The sequence below is a fragment of the Pongo pygmaeus genome, chromosome 3, assembly GCF_028885625.2.
Source record: "Pongo pygmaeus isolate AG05252 chromosome 3, NHGRI_mPonPyg2-v2.0_pri, whole genome shotgun sequence".
NCBI lineage: Eukaryota > Metazoa > Chordata > Mammalia > Primates > Hominidae > Pongo > Pongo pygmaeus.
This window is the reverse complement of record NC_072376.2, coordinates 117,126,590-117,139,089: the sequence shown is the minus strand read 5'-3', so window position 1 is coordinate 117,139,089 and position 12,500 is coordinate 117,126,590.

The window sequence follows — 12,500 nt, the reverse complement described above, 5'->3', positions numbered from 1 at the left end:
GTATCATATTTTGGTATAAGCAACAACAATATGGCAAATAGATTTAAATGGATTTTCAAGATAATACTCATTTTTTAATTTAAATCATCAAGGATACAAATACTTGAATGTTCATGTGTAATGATAAAAGAGAGTTTGAATAAACCAAAAAGGCAAGTGGGCAAGGAATATCTGTAACTTATTTAGATATTGAGTCTGATAATTTCATGTGGACTTTGCACAAACATGTATTTTTTCGAGTGTGTTTATTGGTGGCAGTTGTTTTTGTTTCTGTATTTTCTACAGAAACTTCTTTCCATTTTTTTTCCACTCTTGTCTTTTCTTCTTTTTCTTTTTTAACTTTGAATTTCTGGGGTACATGTGCAGGTTTATCTATTTTACATAGATAAACTTTTGTCATGGGGGTTTGTTGTATAGATTATTTCATCAACCAGGTATTAAGCCTAGTACCCATTAGTTATTTTTCCTGATCCTCTCCTCCTACCCTCCATCCTCTGAAAGGTCCCAGTGTGTGTTGTTCCCCACTATGTGTCCATGTGTTCTCATCATTTAGCTCCCACTTATAAATGAGAACATGTGATATTTGGTTTTCTGTTCCTGTTTATGTTAAGGGTACTATGTCTTGTTTTAATGGAGAAGAAAATATTATTTGAGGTAAACAAACACAATGAGCACAAATTTAAGGTTATATTTGCATACACTACATAAGTAGCATAGTTACACAGAAAATGTTTGCTTATTTCAAAATTTTGTTTTTAATATTTTATTCTAATATCTTGGCTTGTGATCTATCTTTGTGCCTTTTAAAATTAAGATTTTGGGGGCCAGTTTGTAAGTCAATGTTTCTTAATTTCAATGTATTTATACAAAATGAAATATTAACCAAATTATCTTTTTAGGTAGGTCTGCGCTTTGTTTACAGTATGTTACTTATGACCAAAAAATCATTCTGGTTAACAGGTGTTATACTTTCACAAATTGGAAGCAATGTATGTATCTCTTTCCAAGAACACTGTTTTTAAAACTATTCTTGTGTCTAACATAAGTATAAAGTATTTTTAATACTGAACTGGGTTGCATGACTTTTTTAACAGTTAGATGGTAGGAGAATATTTTTGCCTGGTTGGAGGTATGATCTTCTCTTTACAACTTTTCTGAAAGGTAATCTTCTATTTAAAATTCTACAGCTTCCAGAAAACTTCATAGTTGTAAGGGAAATTGGTAAAGAACAACATTTAAATGGTACTAGTTAACCATTGATACTATCCTAAAACAAATGTAACTAAAAATCCTTATTCATTTGATCTTTTAACAACTTTTTTAAAAAGTTGTTTCCATGACTTGCCTTATACTTTTATTTAAAACATTAATATTGAATTAATATGTGTAGGTGCATATATGGACATACACACACACAAATATGTGTGTTTGTGTAGGTAGATCAATCTGTGTATGTATGTGTGTGTTTTATTCAACAGAGTTTAGGCCATGCTCTAGAGTAGCTGAGGGCCGGTCTAGGTTATTAAGAATCTCTAATGGAAAGGATTCCATCACTATTGTACAGTTGAAATTAAATTAGATGATTCAGCATTTTATAATGGTTGACCTAGTCCCTGGGAATTAGAAAATGTGGTGAAGCCACATAAACTCTTTTGGGCTTGTTAGGTATGCTTTAATGAGTTGCTGCTTTAGTTCGCTGTATCCTATTTTTAGCCATTTGAGGAATTTTGTTGAAAATTATGTATATAATTTATTTTCCTAACGCTTTCTTTCTTCATATAATTTGAACATTTGGGGCATGTTTATATTCTGTTGGGCTATTTGTATAGTTGAACATCAAGTGCACATCCAATCACTAATATATAACTTGATCTGGAGCATATATGCTTTGACTATGCAGAAAAAGCCTTTATCTCAAAGGAATTCATGTCTACAGAGCAGTACTGAGAAGAACATTAGGAACATTTTGTTGTGTTGGCAGACTACCAATTGACGTAATTTCTCATTTATTCAACAAATATTATTGTGTGTCTTCAATGTAGCAGCTACTGAGGATATCAGGATGAACAAAGCATGATTCCCAACACTTTACCATCACCATGGAACTCAACCAAATGGCTGAAACAAATATACAAATACATAATAACTGTGGAAAACATTTGTTGTGAAAAGAGCAGGCAACATGTGGTGGAGTGCTAGAAAATAGTACAGTGAAGCTCTTCGATTTCAACATTTTCCAGCTGAGAGAAGGAGGTAAGACTTGAACACTCCTAGAAGTAAAGACAAAGAGATTAAGAATGGCAGGAAAGAAGAGGATAAGTGCAAAGTGCTGAGAAATACGTAGTCCAAGCTGCTATCATGTCTCATGGAGATTACTTTCATAGCTACCACAATATTCTCCCTCCATTTATTCTTATCCGTCTTCAACATATTTTATATGCTTCAGCTTGAGTTAACCTTTTAAAACAAACACAACACACACATTTATGTGATTCCATGTTTATCATCAATGACTTCCCATTGTTATTAGAATAAAACCCAAAATGCGGTCTATAAGGCCATTTGTGGTCTGGCTCTGCAATCTTACTACATATCATGTCACTCCTTTCTCTCTCTAAGCTCCAGCCACTTGGACTTTCTTCCAGTCTCTGCAAGTCCTATTTATACATACAAATAAAAACTGGAGTTTCCCACATTTGCAAGATGGGCTTTCCCTCCCACATCAGAACATTCTGTTCATGGCACTCTTTATTGTCACCCAGGCTGGAGTGCAGTGATGCAATGTAGCTCACTGCAGTGTCAACCGCTGGTCTCAAGCAATCCTTCTGCCTCAGCCTCCTGAGTAGCTGGGATTACAGACATGAGTCACCATCCCTGGCTACTCATGTTTTTCTTAATACCTAGAATCCCCTTTCCTTTTCTCTCCTCCTGGATAATGTCTCTTTATTCTTCAGAACTTTTTGATTCCTTTTTTAGAAGCAATTCCTTCCTAATTATTGTGACTGTCAGAACTCATGTAATTTTTTTTTCTTTTTTTTTTTGTGAGACGGAATCTTGCTTTGTTGCCTAGTCTGGAGTGCAGAGGCAGGATCTCAGCTCACTGCAAGCTCCGCCTCCTGGATTCACGCCTTTCTCCTGCCTCAGCCTTCCAAGTAGCTGGGACAACAGGCGCCCACCACCACGCCTGGCTAATTTATTTTATTTTATTTTTTTGTTGTTGTTGTTGTTTTTTTTTTGTATTTTTAGTAGAGACGGGGTTTCACTGTGTTAGTGAGGATGGTCTCGATCTCTTGACCTCGTGATCTGCCCACGTCAGCCTCCCAAAGTGCTGGGATTACAGGTGTGAGCCACCGTGCCCAGCCAGAACTCGTCTATTATAGGCTCTCAAAGTGCCTTATACCTCTTCATAGCAATTATTGATGAATTATTTCATTCAATAAATACTTACCATGTGCTCTCCGTTTATCTAGGCAACTCATAGTTTCCTTTCTAGTAGAAGAAAAGATGTTATTAACAAGTAAGTAAATGTACATGCACACATATAAATACATACATACGTATATAAAAATATATATACATACAAATGTCACGTGGTAATATGTGCTATGAATGCAATTTAGGAGAGGAAATGAGATTGATTAGGAATACCTGTAAGGTGAGAAGGTAAGGAAGAATTTTAAAAGAGTAGTTAGGGAAAACTTAGCTGAGAAAATGACATTGGAAATAAGACATGAAAGAAGCAAGGAAGGAAGCCACATGGATACCTTGGAAATAGCCTACCTGGCAAAGGGAATTAACAAATATGAAGACCTCATGACAAGAATGGGTCTGGAATTTTCAGGGTCCAGAAAGAACCCATTGTATCTGAAGTGCAGTGAGTAAGAGAATAGCAAAAAATATGGTTAAAAATGAGACAAGACTGTGTAGTGCCATGTTAAAGACTTTGACTTATACTCAGTGTGAGAAAGGAAATCTTTGGAGGGTCTGATTAGAAGACATAATCTGATGTATACTATGAAAGGACAGCCTTGGCTACTGTGTTAAGAATAAACTATAGAAGGTCAAGGGGAAAAGAGGGAGACCAGCTTGGGGAAGCTAATTCTGTAATCCAAGTGAAAAAAGATAGTGGAAATAGGGTGTTAGCAGTGGAAGTTTTAGAAAACAAAAAGAGGTTGAGTTCTGCATATAATTTGAAAAACAGGCAACAGGATTTGTAGACAAATCAGGATTTACGTATGTAAAGAAGAGAATAATTGATAATGACTTCAAGTTTTTTGACACGGATAACTATAAAAACACAGTTGCTATCTACTGAGATGGGGAAGACTAAATTTTCTTTATGGACATACACAATTTAAGCTGCTTCTAACACACCCAAGTGAAGATATCAAGTATACAACTGAATATATGGACTTAGAGTTAAAGGTACATTTATAAACTGGAGATACAGATGGTATTTAAAAATAATGAGCCTGGATGAGATTATTAAAGAAGTGATTGTGGATATATACAAGAGAGGAAGGTCAAAGTCAGACCTGGGGCTCACCTACAACAGTTATACCTTCACCCTCCCTATAATCATCACATGGTTACTGCCCATCTGCCCTACTGAACAAAGTAGAGAATAAGTGGAAACCCAAGGATAAGTTCTGCAAGTGAATTATTTCAGTTCCTCCTTTTCCTGGTAACCCATATTCCTTTAACTATTAGTCACCCCAATCTTTACCCTTTGTCCACAGGTGGTTAACTATTCATCCCCCTCAATTTATCCCCTCTCCACTGCATGTAAAAGCATGTAGTTGTTTATTTATGTTTATCCATACACAACATTCTGATGCAATATTTACACTGTACATGACAATATTTTTCTCCTAACACATATATAAATACATGAGTTAAAAGTTTGATGCTGACCGTAATTTGTGTATTTAAAAAATTAAGCACAATTCTACTAAAATTTGTATAACCCAATCTACCTGTCCTTATATTCTTTGTTGGCAATTCCATTAAAGGAGATGAGATTATTATTGCTATTTAACATCTCTTGGCACAGAAATGTTTGAACAGAAAAGTGGGTAGATGTTAAAAACTACACATTGAGAATTGAGATTAATTTGGGTGTACTCCCAGTCACAAGAAAGGGATAATATGATTTTCAGTTTTGCCTAAACTTTCCTTTACAAGGGAAGAAGTTGGTTCATGACTATTGAAATATTCGAATGCAGTGTTTTCACTAATTAGTGTTCTTGTTCTTTGACCCTCTAGACTTTACAGAGTTTATTGTAAACATTTTCACTAATAGCCAAAATGCATTCCAGGGGGAATGGTTAGTATATAATTATTTCTTTATATTTTATATGGAAAGAGAAAGTATTTTGGATCAGGATTTTCTTAGACCTAAGTTTCATTTTAAAACATGCTATCTGACAGAATCTCTACATAGCACAAGATCTCAGTCGAATCCTTACCACTCGAGTTCTGAGGACTAAAGAGTGACTAGCTCCAAATCCCAAAGAACTGAATAGTAATTGTTGCAGTCCATTAAATTCCCAAGGACCTCAATATATCTGGAACAAGAAAATAAGCAATGACTACAACAAAAACAGAAATGGTTGATTTCACAACTTGGTAGAAAATGTTAAGAATGTTACAAAAATATCAAGAATAAAAAAATTTGAGTTGTAAAAGAATTTAGGAATAAAACTACAATCTACACTTTCTTTAGGAGCTTGGGCCACATTGTCACCATGGATGGCTACAGAACTTCTGAGGTTATCAACAGATCCCATAACTAACAAATACATAAATATCCACAGCAATATATCACTTGTATAAGTAAGGGTTAATTTACAAGCTGAACTATTAAATGCAATTCTCACACTGACATTATAACAAAATTGTGAACCTGAGAAGATATAATATTTACCAGTTTATGAAGTCTGTCATAGACCAAGTTCTTAAACAGCTAATTTAAAGGAAGCTGGCACACAATTTAAAGATGTAATTTGAGTCATAGTTGATGATATACTTTTACTTGTTTAGCCTTTTATGCAGCTTGTTTGCATTCCTTGAACAGATTTGCTGTTTCTATTCTAACTGCATTGTGTATGGCATGAGAAATGCTGATTAATTCTTGTGGGTAATCATCACACACGCTGCCAATGTTGTACATTTATATCTTTCATTTCATAATCTATGTATACATTCCTTATGTTATTAGCGGAAGTGGCATATAATAGTTAAATAAACCTGCTCTTGATTTAGAAAAAAATGACTGTCGATCCTTTCTATCTTTAAAAGAAATTCCATTCGATGGGGAAATCTGGCATAGCCGTTATTTGCTTCAAGTAGCTTTAAATAGAATTCTTTAATTGTCTCTACAGCTGCCACCCACAGTAAACTCTAAAATATCAATTGTAATTGAAAGATAAATTTGCATTTTTTAATGACACTGAGTTAACATATCTTACTTTATGAACTCTAAGAAAGTAAAGCTATTCAATGCTACTGGAGTGTCCCTTGAATAGACCTTTTGGATCATTTTGATACTTATATTGTAGGTGAGTATTCCATCTACTTGCTTGTAAGTAGAGATGTAACACATGACTTCCAGGCGAGCCTAATTTAGTAGAGTACTTAAAGGTTTGTTTAGAGAATAGTGAGTGAGTAAATAGGTTTTTAAATGATGGGCTATAGTTTGAAAAGGCATTTCACTACAGGTCCTAAAGTATTTAAAAGGAAATAAAGTGTGCTACTCCTTACTTTGAGGTTTATAGTCAGATTACAATTTACATCAGAGTTATGTAGTGAAAGAATGAAAAAAAAAAGAGAATATAAAAAGTGAATTTTTCCTTATCTTTATGACCTTATTCCTAACTTTACCAGCCTTTTGCTGATGTGCTAAAATAGAACCACCAAATCAGATGGTTAGACTCCATATAACTAGCCTTCCTGTTGTTTAGAAGAGTAAATGGTTTCTATGAGAATGAAGCTGTTTAGTATATTTTATTTCATACTAAGTTATTCTGTTAAAAATGTAGAAAGTGTAACTACTCACAATGGATGAAACAATAAAGGGGACTGCATCTCAGATGACTGAAATGTCCTGAGGAAAGACTAAAGTAAAACTCATGTTATTTTATCCTGTTCTCTTTGTCTTTTCAGTACTCTCAGCTAGCTTTATTCTGAAGCTTTATCTGTGTCTTTTGTGGCCTCTAGCACTTTGACAGTTTATTTTCCATTGCTAAGAATTTCTGTATAGGGAACAATTTTTGTTCCTGACAAGTTCAGAAAAAAATCTCAGAATTAATACTGGATGGATCCGTTTGGCTGAATTGGATCATGTGTTCAACCAATAACTAGCTGCAAAGGAGGCTAAGCAAAGATTTGGTTAATCTTAGCCTGTCCCTAAAATTGGGGCAAGGAGTACGGCCTCTTCTATGACATTTACTGAGAATGAAAGAAAAGTAGTTCTCCAGGGAAAACCAGGGTTTGTTTACTAGAAACAGAAATAAAAATTGATAGTGGGCAGGAAAAAAATGAATGAAAGGAAGCAAAGAAGGAAGAAAAGATTAAAAGGGATAAATGGAAGAAAGAGAAAATAAAGGAAGGAGAAGGAGGAGGGAAGGAGAGAGAACAAGAGGGAAGAAAAGACAGAAGGAAGGAAAGAGAAATAATATGTGGCTCCTACATCATGTTATATTGAAGGGTTAATAGACAAGGACGCAGCAGGAGGGAGGAGGCAGAAAACTGAGATCTTAGCTGGAATTCTAATAGGATCATTAATTTCTGTATAATTGTATGATAACCCTATTTGGTTAACTTGAAAGATCTATTTTTATTAATTAGTCGTGTATATGCATAAACACACACATACAACACACAGGCAGACACAATACCATTATGTCTATGATTGAGTCTACATGAACACAACACTATTTCTGGGAGGAAGAAAATGATTTATGATGAGTTTGATAGCCTTTTCAGCAAAATTCTATCCATTAGATCACACTATTCCTTATAGAAATGTGTGCAAATGTTGACTGTGTAGAAGAAGAGTTGTAGGTTTTTATATGAAAAGTTCTGTTTTCAGAGAACTAAGACAAGACCAAACATCCTAAAATACAAATCAAATTTTAGCCACCAACTTTAACATGCATTTTACACAGATTCTTTCATTGTATTTGCTGCCTCATGATTGAACCTACACTTTGTTTATTTGGCCCAATGAGTATGATTGAAGCCAAAGGTTTACTAGTTTCAGCACACTTTAATGTTGTTCATCTTTAACTCAATTACTTTATGCTCATGAGAAAATTCTTATTTATTATTTCTGGGACAGCAAAATTATTTTCCTATTTTATGCTACTATTTTATCAGATAATAAAACTATATGTAACTCAATACGTAAATGGTTATACCAACATTGCTATGAAGACAAAGATGGCAAAATTGGGGAAGGTAAACCATGGCTGGTAGTGCTAGCTGGCTTAATATGTTTGTTTTTTGTTGAAAAGGTCAAAACTAAATCCTGCAAACATGAGCCTGCTTCCGCTTCGTTATATAGGTGGTTAGAGAGTATCACTACCAACTTTACAATGAAAAAACCTAGACAAACAGCAAATTCATGACTTTTCTTGAGCCTATGAGAGTGCTGATGTCACATGACACCAACTGGCCCCAAGCCTAAGAAGAGGCATCTACAAAGAGAAGAGACATGTTGTACCCCAACTTACCAAGAAAAGATGTACCTAAACATTGGCTCTAATTGAAAAGGGGAACAACATGCAAGACCTGATTGGTGACTTCGGCGGAGAGATAGAGACGATGAGGAAAGCTCAAATAGGAATATTAGAAATGAAACACACAGTAACAGATTAAGAATGCCTTCAGTGACGCAGCTGAGGAAAGAAGAATCCATGACCATGAAGAAATGTCTTTAGAAATCCCCCAAACTGAAATACGATGGGAAAAAAAGAGAAAATCCAGTACACAAAAGGTACTTTGAAGTAATGCTACATAATATTTGATATGAAAGAATGGGTGTAGCAAACTCTCACATGTATAAAATGGAAAACTAAGTTTTTGAATGACTTGGTTCTAATTTAAAAAGCAGATGTCAGAAGATCCTTGGAAAATAAAGACAATTTCTTTAGCAGTTCAGGTCCCTTTTACATAATGTTTGGTCATTCAGGCATGTGTGGTTTGTTTGACTGACAGATGTCAACTTCCATTGGGCCATAAGGAAGCAAGGAAAGCATTTGTCTTCACGCTACTTTACCACATGAAAAAAATACTTAGCCTGAAGTGTTTTAACAGAGATGGCTGTAATTCCACTGAAGTTTGTTTAGGTATCCTTTCCTTGTCTTTTTTTCTATTATTCTCTATATATGAACCTAATTAAAATGGCCTCTTTAAGCAGTAAATGACACTTTTAAGTAAATTGGCTTAAAAAAAATATAAGAACTTACTGACCTGTGTAACTGAAAAGCCCAGTAATCGGCAAGGCTGAGTCTGGGTGTTAAGGAGATGTTGTCAGGTGTCTTTCCCTCTGTCCCTCACCTGTGCTTTACTCCTTTTAGTATCATTTTCAGGCAGAGTCTCACTCTCAGTGACAACATGGTCAACAGCAGTTCCAGTCATACCGTATTTCAGTTGCAACTCAGCAAAAGATTTCTGAGAGAGAGAAAAAAAAAAATCCTCATTTGGCTCATCAAAAATTTTTTACGTATCCCTGAATCACTGATCCAAGGAGACAGAATGCAGTCTTCAAGCAGGACAGGTGAGGGGAATGTGCTCACTCCCTCCCCACAGAGCTAGGAGTGTGAAACCAGCCCACCTGACCCAACAGAACTGGCCAGAGAGGATGGCCAGTGTATGGAGAAAAAGTAGAGAGTTGTTACCACAATAAGGAGGAGTATATGCAGGGCAGGCAATCACAGTAACTGTCCACTACATGGGGAAATAGAAACTCACAATGTGCCTCGCACTTAAATTTCTTTAAAAAATTTAATTTTTTATTTATTAATTTTTTATTATTTTATTATTTTTTAATTTATTAAGTAGAGAAAGAGGAAGTAACCACACAGCAACTGGAGCCTATGATATTGTTGGAGAAACAAAGCAGTATTCTCAAGTGTTTGAATCCATACTCTAATTGTTGCCCAACATGTCAGTATTTAACATAGAAAACAATAGCTAAAAGAAGATGTTTGCTTTATAAAGATATGGCTTATATTTGGCTCTTGTGAACACATGAAGGTTGTTCCCTCTTGCTTTCCAATTTAGAATAGAGAAAATAACTGTATAATCTAAGATAATTTGGCCTTTTATATTAATATAGACAAATAGATTATAAATGTATGAATAAAAATAAAACACCTAAGATAGGTAATGCAAAGAAAGAATAATTTATTGAATTCTGAGTCAAGTTTCTCTTTATAGTCAAACAGTTAAGACACTTTTTTTTTTTGGATTAAAATAGGCAGAACTTTGTTACAGATAACATGAAAAGTTTGATCCAACAGACATTATCATGAAATCTATGAAGTATAACATTTAAATATACCTGTAAGAAATTCATGATTTCTTTTAATTGTGATAATGAATGCTTTCAAACTAAATAAAACAGATATTTTTTCGAAAAGGTTAGACTTAATGGATCTATATTCATATTTACAATTTTCAAATTGTTAATTCCTGACTTATTAGTATAATACACATACAGGCATGCATGCATACATTACATAAACACTGATTTTTAAAAAGAAATGGCATCCTAAAATGGAGACTTTCATGTTTACAGCATTGATAACATTAAAACATGTACATCTTAAAAGCCTAACTGATTGACAGAAAGGATTCTTACAACATTTAATAGTGGATAGTTCAAATATAGCTACTGCTATTTTTATTGGTCCATAATATTAACTTTAATTTAATACTCAGTCACTCACTTGTACACCTCGTATTTAGGATGAAAAGTCACCTAAGTGGGTCAACTACATTATTCATCCCAGAAAAGGTAACTTTTTAGGGTTCATATCACAAAATGCAAGTGTCACAAACTTATGTAACTACATAAAATATGATTTTTCTCAAAATATTACTCCAAAAAAAGTGGACACCAAACAAGCATACATCTGAATAAGCCTTATCTATATTAAAGGTTGATGGTATCAGCATGACTTAATTTCAATTTATTTTGCTTTAAAAAAATTGATATATTTATAAATTATGCATTTTGTAAAAGAAAAAAAAGAACAGAAAGTACTGAGGGGAAACAAAAAAAACTAAACTAAACTGAACAAACTTTAACAACTTTGAAAGAAGCCTACCCTGTTGAGATCTCCCTTGCACCCCAACTTCAGCCCTGGAAATATTTTTTATCCAACGGCAAATAGTACCCCATTAATTGTTAATTAATCGTATTTTGTCAGGCATCAACAGATCTGTGGTGACAGGACATTCATTTGCAAATGTGTTAACTTTTCATATACAATCTGGTAACATTTCCTTAACTTAAATGGACTCTTGTCCAATCTCTTTTATTTTACCAGGGCACTGCCACTGCTAATTGGAGTAAATGAAAAAATCTCCTAACTGGGCCTTCACATTTCTCAAATAGGTCCAAAGCAAAGCAAAAGAAAAAAAACAGAGAGAGAGAGACTTATTCAGCTCCTTTATGTGCCATTGCTTAGTCAAGCTTTTTAATATAACTATCTCATACATCTACACTAAACACTATTGCATTATTACCTCACATTTTTGAAATTTTAAGCAAGTTTCAAATGTTTGATTTCTAACTCTTTTTTAGATTTCCCTGCCCTTGAGCCCAAATTATGATACTGACAACAAATTTTGTTTGTGTTAAATGCTAACTATAAATCTCACCAGGTTTCTCACTAGGTTAAGACATGATTCCTCAGCCTGGGTTTATGGTGCGAAACCAGATCCAGAGCTTAGTTTCCAACCTCATTTCCCATTTTTCTCTTATAGAAACTATGGCTGTGTTTACTTTTTGTGTTAGTATAGGTCCACCTAGAAGCAGATAGTAGGACAGGATAAGAGATGCAAGAGCTTTATTGCAGGAAGGAGCAAAAGGTTGTGAGAAACTTTCAGGACATAATGGATGTCTGACACCTGTGAGAGAGGTTAGGATGGAAGGCTGGGTAGGATGAGTTTTGGATTATAGCAAAGTTCCAAGAAAGAGCTGCCTCAGGCCAGGCATGGTGGCTCACAGCTGTAATCCCAGCACTTTGGGAGGCCAAGGTGGGTGGATCACGAGGTCAGGAGATCGAGACCACCCTGGCTGGCACAGTGAAACTGGTCTCTACTAAAAATACAAAAAATTAGCCGGGCGTGGTGGCGGGCGCCTGTAGTCCCAGCTACTCGGGAGGCTGAGGTAGGAGAATGGCGTGAACCCAGGAGGCAGAGCTTGCAGTGAGCAGAGATCATGCCACTGCACTCCAGCCTGGGCAACAGAGCAAGACTCCATTTAA